The sequence below is a fragment of the Pipra filicauda genome, unplaced genomic scaffold, assembly GCF_003945595.2.
Source record: "Pipra filicauda isolate LSUMZ 115617 unplaced genomic scaffold, ASM394559v2 scaffold594_size413577_pilon, whole genome shotgun sequence".
NCBI classification, from domain to species: Eukaryota; Metazoa; Chordata; class Aves; order Passeriformes; family Pipridae; genus Pipra; species Pipra filicauda.
Genome location: NW_024104747.1, coordinates 139242 through 152614, shown reverse-complemented (window position 1 = coordinate 152614; position 13373 = coordinate 139242). Strand labels below are relative to the sequence as shown.

At 50.3% G+C, this 13373-nt stretch overlaps 2 non-coding genes across 2 annotated transcripts; both read right to left on the bottom strand.

Annotated features, from left to right (window-relative positions):
- Positions 1 to 2792: 2792 nt before the first annotated feature.
- On the bottom strand, positions 2793 to 2865 carry TRNAF-GAA. The gene has a single exon. It is a non-coding gene; the product is annotated as a tRNA-Phe (tRNA).
- A 624-nt stretch (positions 2866 to 3489) lies between these two features.
- Positions 3490 to 3562, bottom strand: TRNAF-GAA. Its single transcript has one exon. It is a non-coding gene; the product is annotated as a tRNA-Phe (tRNA).
- Between the last annotated feature and the right edge of the window lie 9811 nt (positions 3563 to 13373).

Genomic DNA, 13373 nt, shown 5'->3' with positions numbered 1-13373 from the left:
TAAGCTGCTCCCACCCCACCTGTGATGTTCTTGGGGGGTTTCTTTATGTCCTACAGTGTGAACATGGGGCCTGACTGACACCAGTGGGGCCCTTTCCTTTGTTTTCCCACGGCTGGATTGGGCTCCAAAGGAATTTCATTGTGGTTGCCTCCTTGTGCTGGACTTTTAGAGGTGAGCAAGCCCAGATGTCACTGGCACCTCCACGAGAACATCTGGCAGATCTGTGCTGAAACCTCTTCCCCTATCTGGCTGAACAGAAATCACAGGATCGTAAATTCATAGAATGGTTTGGGTTGGAAGGGACCTTAAAAATCACGTAGTTCCAACCCCTCTGCCATGGGCAGGGACACCTCCCACTAGCCCAGGTTGCTCCAAGTCCCATCAAACCCGGCCTTGGACACTTCCAGGGATGGGGCAGCTACAGCTTCTCTGGGCAACCTGTGCCAGGGCCTCACTACCCTCACAGGAAAGAGTTTCTTCCCAATATCCCATCTAATCTTGCCCTCTGTCAGTGGGAAACCATTCCCTCTTGTCCTGACACTCCATGTCCTTGTTCAAAGTCCCTCTCCAGCTCTCCTGGAACCCCTTTAGGCACTGGAAGGGAGAGCTTAAGGTCTCCCTGGAGCCTTCTCATCTCCAGGCTGAACAGTCCCAGCTCTCCCAGCCTTTCTTCATAAATAGATCTTTTATGTCCAAACCACCTCCCAGGAATAGTTCCTGGCCCTGGTAACCCCTGAACTGTGCTTGGGCATTGTCTGGAGGACACAGGTTGGCACATTTAAACACTGTGGATGGGCACTGAGCATCAAACAAACCCCGACACTGCCCTTATTCCCATTTCCAGCACACCTGTTAAACCAGGACTGTGGAACCAGGTCAGAACATTGTTCAGTAGAGCTGCTGGAATGCTGAGCCTGTGCCATCCTGCTGCTCCCAGACCCATCCTGCTGCTCTCTGTGCCATCTTGCTGTTCCCTGAGTCACCCTACCATTCCCTGTGCCATCCGGAAGCTCCCTGTGCCATCCTGCTGCTCTCTGTGCCACTCTCCTGCTCTCTGTGCCACCTCACTTCTTCCTCTGCCATTCTCCTGCTCCCTGTGCCCTCTTGCTGCTCTCTGTGCCCTCTTGCTACTCTCTGTGCCACCCTGCTGCTCCCTGTGCCATCCTACTTCTCCCTGTGCCACCTTACTGTTCTCTGTGCCACCCTGCTGCTCTCTGTGCCATCCTACTGCTCCCTGTGCTATCCCGCTGCTCTCTGTGCCACCCTGCTGTTCCTTGTGCCACCCTGCTGCTCTCTGTGCCACCCTGCTGCTCTCTGTGCCACTCTCCTGCTTCCTCTGCCACCTTGCTGCTCCCTGTGCCACCCTGCTTCTCCCTGTACCACCCTGCTGCTCCCTGTCCCATCCTGCTGCTTTTTGTACCATCTTGCTGCTCCCTGTCCCATCCTGCTGCTCTCTGTGCCATCTTGCTGCTCTCTGTACCATTTTACTGCTCTCTGTGCCACCCTGCTGCACCCTGTGTCACTCTCCTGCTTCCTCTGCCACCTTGTTGCTCCCTGTGCCACTCTCCTGCTCCCTGTGCTGCTCCCTGTGCCACTCTCCTGCTCCCTGTGCCACTCTCCTGCTCCCTGTGCCACCCTACTGCTCCCTGTGCCACCCTGCTTCTCTCTGCCTCAGGCTCAGTGTCTCTGCTCTGGCATTTCCTCCTGCCCTCGGGCTCCAGCCTCATTGCTGGGGTGAGTTGATGAGGTCGGAGCCCACAAACAGGAGTTATCCCAGCCAGGGTGTGCAAACTCCTCTGAAACCTGAGGGCAACACCCAGGATGTTGTTTTACAGCTGCCTGAGATCCATTTCCAGGGCAAAAAGAGGCCCAAGACAGAGCAAATGGGAGAGAACTGAATCCTGCACATGGGCCATGAAGGGAGTTCTGACCTACTTTGATCCAATTTGGGGGCCGGGAGGCCTAATTTAGGTGCAGGCAAAGGCAGTCAGGAGTAAAAAGCTAATTTTAGCTGGTGCATCCTTGGGCCACAAGATGCTGCCTGAGGGCATCAGGTCTGCAAAGGTCCCTCCTGGGTGAGCAGCTGTTCCATTTGTGGGGATATGTTTGGGTGGTGGCTCTTGACAGAGGCATTTTCCCATCAGGACAGGGTGTCTCTTCAAGGCTCAAGAAGGTGATGATGTTGCTGACTCATTATTCAAATCCTGAGCAGGGAATTCATCTCCTGAAAGTGCTGCAGAATCTGAAAACTTGATGTCCAGAGCACCACTAGAATGAAAGGCAGAAAGAAGAGTCTCTGCCCTGCTATGGGGAAGAGATTGGATGGTGACTTTGAGAAACTGGGAGTCAAAGCTTTGCTTCTCACTTTTTTTATTTTGAAAACTAGTAACTCGTGTTTTTTTTTTGTCTCTGCTGTTTGCCTGAAGGTCTCCATGGATCAGGAATTAGTCAGAAAGGGTCAGAGAAGCAAAGCCAAAGCACAATTACTCAGTTTAGAACTCTTTGGGATATTTGCACGTTGAATACTTTAATTTTAGAAAGGTGAGAGCGGGAAGGTTCAGGAAAGGGCACTAAGATTCATCAAAGATCGTGGAATTGGAGAATATCCCAAGCTGGAAGGGACCCACAAGGATATCATTGACTCATTTAGGTTGGAAAGGACCTCCAAGGTCATCGAGTTCAAGCTTTGACCCATCACCACCTCATCAACCAGCCCAGAGCACTGAATGCCACATCCAGTCATTCCTTGGACACCTCCAGGGATGAATCATCAAGTCCAACTCCCAAAACGCTGCTGAAGCCCGGGATTGAACCAGGGACCTTTAGATCTTCAGTCTAACGCTCTCCCAGCTGAGCTACTTCAGCCCCGAAATGTGGATCCCTTTCCCTGCGAGGAACAGGCAGACCCACTAGGACAGCCCGGAAAAAGGCACTTTTTAGGGAGAGAGCTTGTTTCAAGGTCAGTTGTGATTCAGACTAAAATGAACTCTTTTGATAAGGTGTTATTTCTTGTGCCAAATAACAGGTTTGATTTCCTGCACAGCCAAATACCTGTGAGTTGGCCTTCCTACCGCTTCTCAGGGCAGTCCAGGACACAGGACTGGGAAAAAACAGCTGAACGAATTAAAGAAAAACCCCTTTCTATCGCTATTTTTGCTGATGCCTTTGAATTAAAAACAATGTCCCTGTTTCACAGAATCAGACTGGTTGAGGTCAGAAGGGACCTCATGGACATCAAACCCCTGCTCAGGCAGGAACACCTCCAGCCAGTTGTCCAGGATCACATCCAGGTGGCTTTGAAATATGGCAAAGAATGGGAACTTCACCTCTCAGGGCAACCTTTCCCAGCTCTCTCATCCTCTTCTCACAGGAGAGATGCTCCAGCCCCTTCATCCCCCTCCTGGCCCTTTGCTGGCCTCTCTCCTGCCTGTCCACGTCTCTGTTGTACTGGAATCCCAGCCCTGGGCACCCAAAAGGGCAGGAAAACCCTGCTGAAGCCCGGGATTGAACCAGGGACCTTTAGATCTTCAGTCTAACGCTCTCCCAGCTGAGCTACTTCAGCCCTGCTGGGGCTGCCATTGTCCCAAACCCCATTGGAACAGGAAGAGCTTTCAGCCTTTTGCAACTCCAGCTGGCTCAGAGGACACTTGGCTCTTGTTCTGTCCCTGGGGAGTACTGAGGGGTCCCTGGGGACCACCTTCTCAAACAGCACCAGGCACTCAGGGAAATCAAATGTGTCCATTTAGATCAGGCTGATGGTCCTTCTAGTGCAGTTCCCTGTCTCTGGAAAAGGCCCAGGGAGATGTTCCACGGGAGATGACGGGAGTGTGGCTGAAGTTCATCCCCTTTGTGCCATATTCAAGGAGTTGGAAGGGACATGTCCTGTTCTGTCTGTTCACATCTGTCTCTGGATACTTAAACCATGGAATGGTTTGGGTTGGAAGGGACCTTAAGGATCATCTCATTCCAAACATCCTGCCATGGGGAGGGACACCTTCCACTAGCCCAAGGGTTGCTCCAAGCCCTGTCCAAGCTGGTCTTGGACACTTCCAGGGATGGGGCAGCCACAGCTTCTGTGGACAACCTGTGCCAGGGCCTCACCACCCTCACAGGGGAGAATTTCTTCCTAATATCCCATCCAATATATCCATCCCTTCCAATATTCCCATCCCTCTGGCAGTGGGAAACCATTTCCCCTTGTCCTGTCACTCCCTTGTCCCAGGTTTCTCTCTAGCTCTCTTGGAGCCCCTTTAGGCCCTGGAAGGGGCTCTCAGGTCTCCCTGGAGCCTTCCCTTCTCCAGGTGAACCCCCCCCAGCTCTCCCATCCTGGCTCCAGAGCAGAGGGGCTCCAGCCCTTGGAGCATCTCCATGACCTCCTCTGGACTCCCTCCAACAACTCCACCTCCTTCTGATATTGGTGGCTCAGAGTTTTCTGAGAGTCTGGACTAACCTGTCACTCCACAGAGTCCCCATCATCCATGTCCAGTGGGCTCTGAGTGGGTGACAAGGACCCATCTGCAGGTTCTCCCTGGGAAAGGGACACCTGCCAGGTCGGCCTGTGTGGGATCCTGGCTCCCTTGGGACACAGCTCCGCCCTTCCAGCTGTCCCATTTCTGCCTCACCAGCTTTCTCCTTGTCAAGGAAAGCAGAAACCAAAGCTGTTCTGCTTCTCACCAGCTTTCCTCAGACAGGAGGAAATGCTCCCAACATGGAAACTGTGGTATTTGCCAGCCCACTCTGCCTAGCTGGAAATATTCAGCTGGGTGCAAAATTCCCACTGAATTTGTACCACTTTGCACATGTTTGCAGTGTTGGTGGAAAGGATGAAGAACAAGCCTTGAAGGAAGTGCTACCTTGCAGTTAAATTAGGAATTGGAGGAGCTGACTTGCTGGGAACTTGGATTATTCAGCTGGTGAAACAGAATTTCAGAACTGAAACTCTGCGAGCAAAGTCATGAGAAGTCAGACTTGTGTTGCCTGTTGAACGTGTCACATGGAAAGAGTTGGAAGCTGAGACTTTTCCTTATGGAAGAGGAAGAAATGAAACCTGTTTTTCTGGCTCAGTTCAGACCTGAGGGCTGGAGGTCCATGGGCAGCTCTGCTGTGGGGAGAACAAAGTAGGAGCAGGAGTGACCTTGGGATGTCTGCTCTGGCTGCCCTGTGGGCAGGTCAAACTCAGATCTTTTAGCAGATGTTGCTTTTTTTGAGCCATGTTCAGCTCAGCATCGCACTGGGCAAAGCAGAGATTTGGGAAAACTGCCCTGACAACCTCTCCACTGTCGTGGCAGAGACAGAGAGGGATACCGTGATTCCCTGATGGAAAATGCCCCATCCCCATGACACTTGTTTCCCTCCCTGTTTCCATCTCTGTCCCCACTTTAACCATATGGCAAAACCTTTTTAATAGGTGGCCTTGTGCTTCATCTTTGATTTTCTTTGGGTGTTTTCTTCAGGTCACTTGTGTGTCCCTTATCCTCATCCCAGGAAGGATGTGAAAAAAAGCTCAAATTAACCAGTGGAAAAGATTAATAAAGTCACTTCTGCACAGGGAATTGCTGTGTAAACCACGTTTACCCAGTCAGGAAAAGGAAAGAGTGAAAGTAAGGATATTATAGGAACTAGAGAAAGGAAGGATATTATAGGATCTAGGGAGTAGTTGTTAAGGGTTGATTGCTTATTGATTCTTCTGATGTAGGAACTAAGGATTATCAGTGGGAAGGAGCAAGTGCCAAGCCCAGAACAAAGAAAAATAAGGAATTACTTCACCCAGTGTCTGGTTATCTGGGCAACTCCCAGCCCCAGGGTATTACAGAGCACAAGCATTCAAATGGTGACCAGGAAGATTTACGGAAGAAAAAACTCCATAAAAAGTGTGTGAAGATGGAACCACCTGGTTTGTGGCCTGAGCCACAATCCTCTGGAGACTGGGAGAGTATCTGGTGATACAACACTACATTATTTCTTCCTCTGTAGGTGTTAACTCCTGGAAAATCTTGCAGGCTGGGTTTCGAGCTGGATGTTGTTCTGAACATCTCTGGCACCTCCTCATCCTCACGCTCTGGATTCCCGAGGCATCAGGGAAGTGTCAGCCTGTTAAACCCTGCTGGCATTCAGGCAGAGCTGAGCTGGAGGTGACATTTCCCACCATCAACCAGCTCTTTCATCATCACTCCCACTCAGGTGCTTTTGCCATGACAGGCAGCTGACAGGAGATCCCTCTGTCCTTGCTTTCCCTCCGCCCGTTCTTCCCGTTTTCCTGCCACTCCGGGCTGATCTGCCTGTGCTTTGTGAAATGTCCATCTGCCCTGAGACAGGGAAGCAGCTTTCCAAGGTTATGGAATTACATCCACGCAAACCAGAAATCCAGTTGTATCCTGGGATGCATCAAGAGAAACGGGGGCAACAGGGGAGGGGGGGATTCTGGCCCTCTGCCCCCCTGGGTGAGACCCCCCCTGCAGAGCTGCTCCAGCCCTGGGGAACAGCACAGGAAGGACATGGAGCTGTTGGAGAGAGTCCAGAGGAGGCACCAGGATGATCAGAGGGATGGAGCAGCTCTGCTGGGAGAACTGGGATTGTTCAGCCTGGAGAAGAGAAGGCTTTGGGGTGACCTGAATGTGGCCTTCCAGCACCCGAAGGGTGATTACAAGAAAGAGGAGGAGAGACTTTAGGAGGACCTGGAGTGACAGGACAAAGGGGAATGGCTTCAAACGGAATGAGAGTAACTGTAGATGGGATATTGGGAAAGAATTCTTGGCTATGAGGGTGGTGAAGTCCTGGCACAGGTGTCCACAGAAGCTGTGGCTGCCTCATCCCTGGAAGTGTCCAAGGCCAGGTTGGATGGGGCTTGGAGCAACCCCTGGGCTAGTGGAAGGTGTCCCTCCCCATGGCAGGGGGTTGGAATGAGATGATCTTTCAGGTCCCTTCCAACCCAAACCATCCTGGGATTCCATGAAATCTCCCACCAAATGCTCATCCCAACAGCCAAGGAGCCTGTCCAGATCCACATCCAGACCTCTGTGGGCCATGTGGGTTCACCAGCCCTGCTGAGTGCACTCCTTTCTCATGGGGTCAATGCAGCACCTGGAGCTGCAGACAGGTGACCTTTTCCACCTAACTCAGCACATCCAATCTGTTTCCAACCTTAGTTTTCCTTAGAGACATCCTGGTGTCAAACTGTGCCACAGGTGGGATTTTGTCTTATTTCCCCACTCTTTCTCCAGCCATCTGCACCAGGGGAGTGCCATCCACTGCAGGGTTGGGATGTTATTGCTCCTCACATTCTCACTTGGCTCTGATACTTCAAATAAGGTCCATGTTCCTCCTTTAGGCTTCTGGAAATTTTTCTGTCTCATTACACTAAGTGAGCTCCTGCTTTACTTGAAAAGCATTTTTAGTGATTATCTCTATTTTCCTGTCGCTATTTTCTCTTTTTTTTTTTTTTTTTTTTGCTCTTTCCCCAGACTTCTCCAAAAATGATCTCATTAAGAACATGGAACTTCTGTCCCCGAAAAAAAAAAAAAAAGGTTTCCTGAGGTTTCTGAAGGTCTCCCAGCAGGAATGTTGCTTGTTTCCATTTCCCCTCCAGTTGAGCAGACCCCCAAGTGAGCCCATTAGGAAAAATGGACTTGCTTGAAAATAAAATTCCCCAAAATATGCGACAGCAGCAGCAGCAGCAGCTCTGAAATGCGAGGCTCCAGTAGGCAACAAACTATGTTTGCAAAGCTCCTCTTTGATGGCAGTTTAATGTGTTGGGGAAGGAAGGAGATAATGGCACAAGGGGGACTGTGGGTGCTCTGCACCTACAGCAATAGCTGGGAGGGGAGGCAGTAAAGGGGATGGAATGGGAGGCCTGGGATAACTTCATTGTTATTCCAGGGACAGAAATGCATCTTTGAAAAGCAGAGTTAATGAAGCCCAGCTGCCAAACTCTGCCTGTCACACAGCCCTCTCCTCTCCCTCCCCAAGCCTGATGTCTGAAAGCTGCTGAGATTGTCAGTCCATCCTTCGAGGGGGTGGCTCCAGGAGTTGTTTAGAATTTTTATTTAAGTTTGGCTGTTAGGAATCCAACAGGCTGTGAATAAGAGCTCTGCTGGCCTGGAAAAATGAACCCTGCATGGAGGGATTCAGGCTGTGGTCCTGCTGCTGCCTAAGAGAAATTGTTTGCATCCAGGGGGATATTTGCAATCTGCCCTGGGCAGAACCTCCCACGAAGTCACTGGGAGGGAGAGACAGTGAGAACAAACCCCAGACCTGGGATTTCAGCTCTCCTCAAGCTTAAATCACCAATTTCTGAGAAAATTAATGTTTTAGTGTTTGCTTTAGTGACTGTTATCAGGGAGATCTAAGAGATCTTAGAATCATAGAAAGGTGTGGGTTGAAAGGGAATTAAAAAATCATTTTTAAAAGTGTCCCATGGGCAGGGACACCTTCCACTGGGTTTCTCAAAGCCCCATCCAACCTGTCCTTGAACTCTTCCAGGGATGGGGCAGCTTCTCTGGGCAACATCCTGAATGTATTTCACTCGCAGTGATAGGAAAAATTGGAAAAGCAAAGCTCTGTGGCCATCAATCAGACAGAGGAAGATATTTGAGGCAGAACTTTCTGAGGGCACCTCAGCTACAAAAAGAGAGCAGTGACCATGTCCTTGGCTGTGTCCTGCATGAGCCCAGGCTGACCAGACACCAGGAGAACTCCCAGATTGGGTGTTTTCTCTTGGATCTAAGTGCTGAGAGACACAGTCTTGTCCTAAACTTGTTTTGTACCAATTACTGAATATTGCAACCCTGCTCAGTGTGAAAGTCCTGCTGCTTTTCCTTCCCTTAATGGCATCTGCAGATCCTGTTCTGCCCCCACAAACTCCCAGAGCTTTCCCTGTGCTTTCCCCAGATTTCTCTTTCAATGTGGAACACCCACTGCTATTTCAACCCATCCGAATTTCATTTACTGAAGGAGAGACCAAAAGCACTCAGGAATCACTTCTTTAATAACTGTCAGTAGAGCAGAGGAATAAATTGGGCACTAAGAAGACAGAAGAAAAGCACCAAGAAAATATTTGTAAAAATAACAGGTGCTTTAAAGTGTGTAGGGGTTTGTAAGGATATTTATAAGACATTAATACACAAACCAGGTGGCAATACCTCATTAACGAGCCTTTTGTTCTTGCCAAACATGCTTTGGTGAGGTTCCCGGAGAGATTTCCCAGCAACTCATAAAATTAGTAGTAAACAACCCTTCTTGAGGGCTGGGAAATATTCTCTGCCTCTGCTGAGGGCTGGGAAATATTCTCTGCCTCTGCTGAGCATCCCAACCCCCTTCTGAAGTTTTTTCCACTGTTTTGCAAAACATCCAGAAGTTCCTGGGAGAAAAAATAATGGAACAAAAGAGAGGGAACAAGATGAGCAGAAGCAGAATCTACAATAAAAAAGCACAGGAATGATTTGGTTTGGACAGTGCTGGTGTCTTGATGTATAAATGGGTTTGTTACTTAACTCTGGTGATTCATTCTGTCAGGCACAGGGATGAGGCAGCTGCCAAATTTCATGCTGGGAGGGAATTTTCTCTCCCAGAACAGACTGGCAGGGAATTTGTAAAGCTGAGAGGTCACTCTGAAGGGTCAGGAATTGTTGTGACAAACGTGTGGATGAGCAGGGGGAACATCACGGAGCATGACAGAGGTTTGTTTCCATCTCATGGCACCAAACTTGCCCCAAAAATCAGTCCACAACCCTTTAGCCTTTTCTCCCACACCTCCAAAAGACCTGTAATCCCCAATCCACGACTTTGATGGGCTAGATGACCAGGTAAAGACTATTCTTCTGTCTCCTATGGATGAATACTGGAGCAATATATCTTATAATACTCCTCACATCATTTATTTCAACCATGGTTCTAAATAAAGCCAAGCTGAAGCTGTTGGGTGCTTGGGGTAGGGTGTTTTATTCTTTTTTTTCCCCCTTTGTTTTTACAGAGTGTCTAAAGAACATGTTCCAGCTGTCTGGAAGGAAAGAGCAAAAAGAAGAAAAAAAAGAAAAAAAGAACAAAGGAAAGCAGTGGAGATATTTAATTGAGATAATTTTAGCTGCTCTAAATGCCACAGACAATCTGCACAAGTGCTTGGGGAAAGGAGAGGAGGAAAAAAAGTTCTGTGCTGGCCACTCAGTGCCCAAATTAAGGGCAGGGAGGTGTCCTTTCAGAGGCCAAGTAGGAGCCTTCCTGGCAGCTTTTGGGTAATTGGTTTTTGAGCCTCACAGGTCTCCTCTGTACCCTAAAAGACTTCAATACAGACCCCAAACTCCTCCTGATGGGGAAACCCTCTGAGTTTGGGGTTGGGAAGAGAAATAAGGTGATTTTAGGGTGGGTGAACAGAGGTGGCAAGAGCGGATGAGGTTCACCTCTGTGTCTTAAGTGAACATCTGATAGGGCACTTCTGGGTCAGGACAAGACTTGGTCACTCCTCATGGGATCTCTGTCTGTTCTGTGGGATTAAATGGACAGGGAGCAGGGAGACTGATATTGGAAAAGGCTGCCCAAGGCAGTGGTGGAGTCACCAACCCCAGAGGGATTTACCAGATGTGTGGGTAGATGTGGCACATAGGGATGTGGTTTGGTGTTGGCCTTGGCAAAGCTGGGAGAATGGTTGAACTCAGTGGTCTTAGAGGCCTTTTCCAATCTAAATGATTCCATAGTACTGGCTTTCCTGGGACATGTGGGATGCAGAGCCTGGGGTGTGTATTCCAAGAATTAAGACTGGCAGGTCTAGATCTTGTTCTGGTCTGATGGATGTTTGACCAGTAATCCAAAATGATCAAGCTCTTGTAGAAGTTTAGCAGAGAGGGATGTGGGGTCAGAGCTCTTCAGCTGTGGAGAAATCACAATCCATGCCCCAGCTAAAAGGGATAGGTTCTGGAAGTGCTTTTATTCAACTCACAGGAAGGGAACCCTGTCCCACGATTATTTTGGACAGTGACAGCCTCCTTTTTAATAATTGGAGGACATGGTTTAGTGGTGAACACGGTGGTGGGGCTGGGTTTACCCTGGACGTGATGATCATGGAATTATAGAATGGTTTGGGTTGGAAGGGACCTTAAAATTCTTCTCATTCCAACCCCCTGCCATAGGCAGGGACACCTCCCACTGGCCCAGGTTGCTCCAGGTCCCATTCAATCTGGCCTTGGACACTTCCAGGGATGGGGCACCACAGCTTCTATGGGCAACCTGTGCCAGGGCCTCACCTTGTGCTGTCACTCCAGGCCCTTGCCCAAAGTACCTCTCCAGTTCTCTTGGAGCCCCATTTAGGTGCTGAAAAGCCACAATAATGTCCACCCTCTGGTGGCCTTGGCAGTGGGGGTGTATCAGCTGGACTCAATTATCTTTTCCTGCCAGGATTTGCACTAATGTCCCTTCCCTAAATTGAGATCACAGAGTCATAGAATGGTTTAGGTTGGAAGGGACCTTGAGGATCATCCAGTTCTAACTCCCTGCCATGAGCAGGGACACTTTGCACTCCCTTTCGCAACCTCTCAGGTAGCTCAGAGCTCCATCCAACCCCACCTTGGACACTTCCAAGGATGGAGAAGCCACAGCTTCTCTGGACAACCTCTGCCAGTGATCTTGGGAGATCTCTTCCAACCAGAACAATTCCACGAATCTATGCAAGTGAAAAACATGATTTTAAGACACTTTTCCCACCCCACCCCACTGGGAAACTGAAGCTTTGGGTAGAGATTTCATGTTCAGTCAACTTCCTGCACGACCCCTGACAGAAACCTGGGGGTGCCCTGGTGAGATTGTGTTCCCCTCACAACATTTGGGAAGGGAGTTGGAGGATTTTGGAGAGCAAGCAGGGGAGGGGAAGGAGGGCTCTGCCTGTGTTCATTGTGGGGGTCACAAAGCTCTAAATCTTAGGGTTTCCCCTCCTACACAAGCACAATTTTAAGAAACCTGGTCCAGTGGAAGGTGTCCCTGCCCATGGCAGGGGGTTGGAACCAGATGATCTTTAGGGTCCCTTTCAACCCAAATCATTCTAGGATTGCCTGATCCCTTCAGGGAGCCTTCCTGGCTCTGAGCAAAGCAGCACTGCAGGAACTACCCCCCTTTCCTGATTCAGGGCCTGAGGAGGAGGAAAAATCCCTCTAACCCCTCCAGAGCAGTGTCAGCATTTGGGGTGCCTTGCCCACAGCGACCCTATTTTAGCACTGCCCTGGGGGTGCTGCCGTGGCTCATTTCCCCCCCCCTGCAAAGCTCCCCCGGCCCCTGGAAAGCTCCCAGGTAGGTGGGAGAAAGGCAGGAGCGTGCGGCAGCTCCCCCGGCACACTCACACCCCGCTCATCCCTTTTGTCTCCCTGCTCCCACTCTCCCCTTCTCCCCCGCATCCCGCCCACCCCGGTGTCTCACTCGGGGATGGCTCACGGCTCTCCAGGTGATGGATACATGGATACCGACCTCGGCTTCTCCTCGAGGAACCCCTCGGCTCGGAGCCGCCGCTGCCTCTCCCTCCCCTCCCTCCCCGCAGCCAAACCCGACCGCTGGAAAACAGAAAATGGGGGAGCGAACTGGGAAATCCAGGACACCCCGTCCTTCCCCGCAACCTGGGATGGGGTTTCTCTGGGAAGGTCGGTGGGGAGGTCCCGGTTTGTGTCCCGAGAGGAGAACAGGCGGTGATGGGCAGAGAAAGGTTCTCTGGGTTGGCCAGAGGCTCCCGCATCTCCCCCCGCGTCCTTCCCTCTCGCTGTTGCAACATTCCTGCCGGGATCCATGGGGAGCTCCATCCTACTGTGCCGGGAATGAGCAGCCGCCGCCTCCCCGGCATCTGCCGGGCTCAAATCAGGAGCCCAGCAACGGGGCAGAGCTGCCCATGCCATGCCATGCCCTGCCCTGCCATGCCCTGCCCTGCCATGCCCTGCCATACCATGCCATGCCCTGCCCTACCCTGCCCTGCCATGCCATACCATGCCATGCCCTGCCATGCCATGCCATGCCATTCCAGTAACCCCAGGGCGGGATAATCCCTGACCAGGTCGTGCCTGAGTGACATTAAAAAAAAAAAAAATCTTCAATCCTGATGGTTCTTCCACTAAAATCAGGCATAAATAACTCTGGCTACAATTTTAGCCCCTGATTTCTCTTGTTTCCTTCCCCCCCCCCCCACCCCCCGTTTTCCTTTTTTTCCCCTTTTTCCTTTTTTTCCTTTCTTTCCCCCCATTTCTTTTTTTCTCCCTTTCTTTCCTTTTCTCTTATTTTTTCTATTTTATGTTCTTTTATAGTTCCTCTTTCTGTTCTATCGTCCTTGGTCCTTTTTTTTCTTTCATTTTGTTCCATCTTTTTTTTCCTCTTCTTTTATTTTTCCCCTGGTTTCCCCTTTCTTTCTTTTCCCT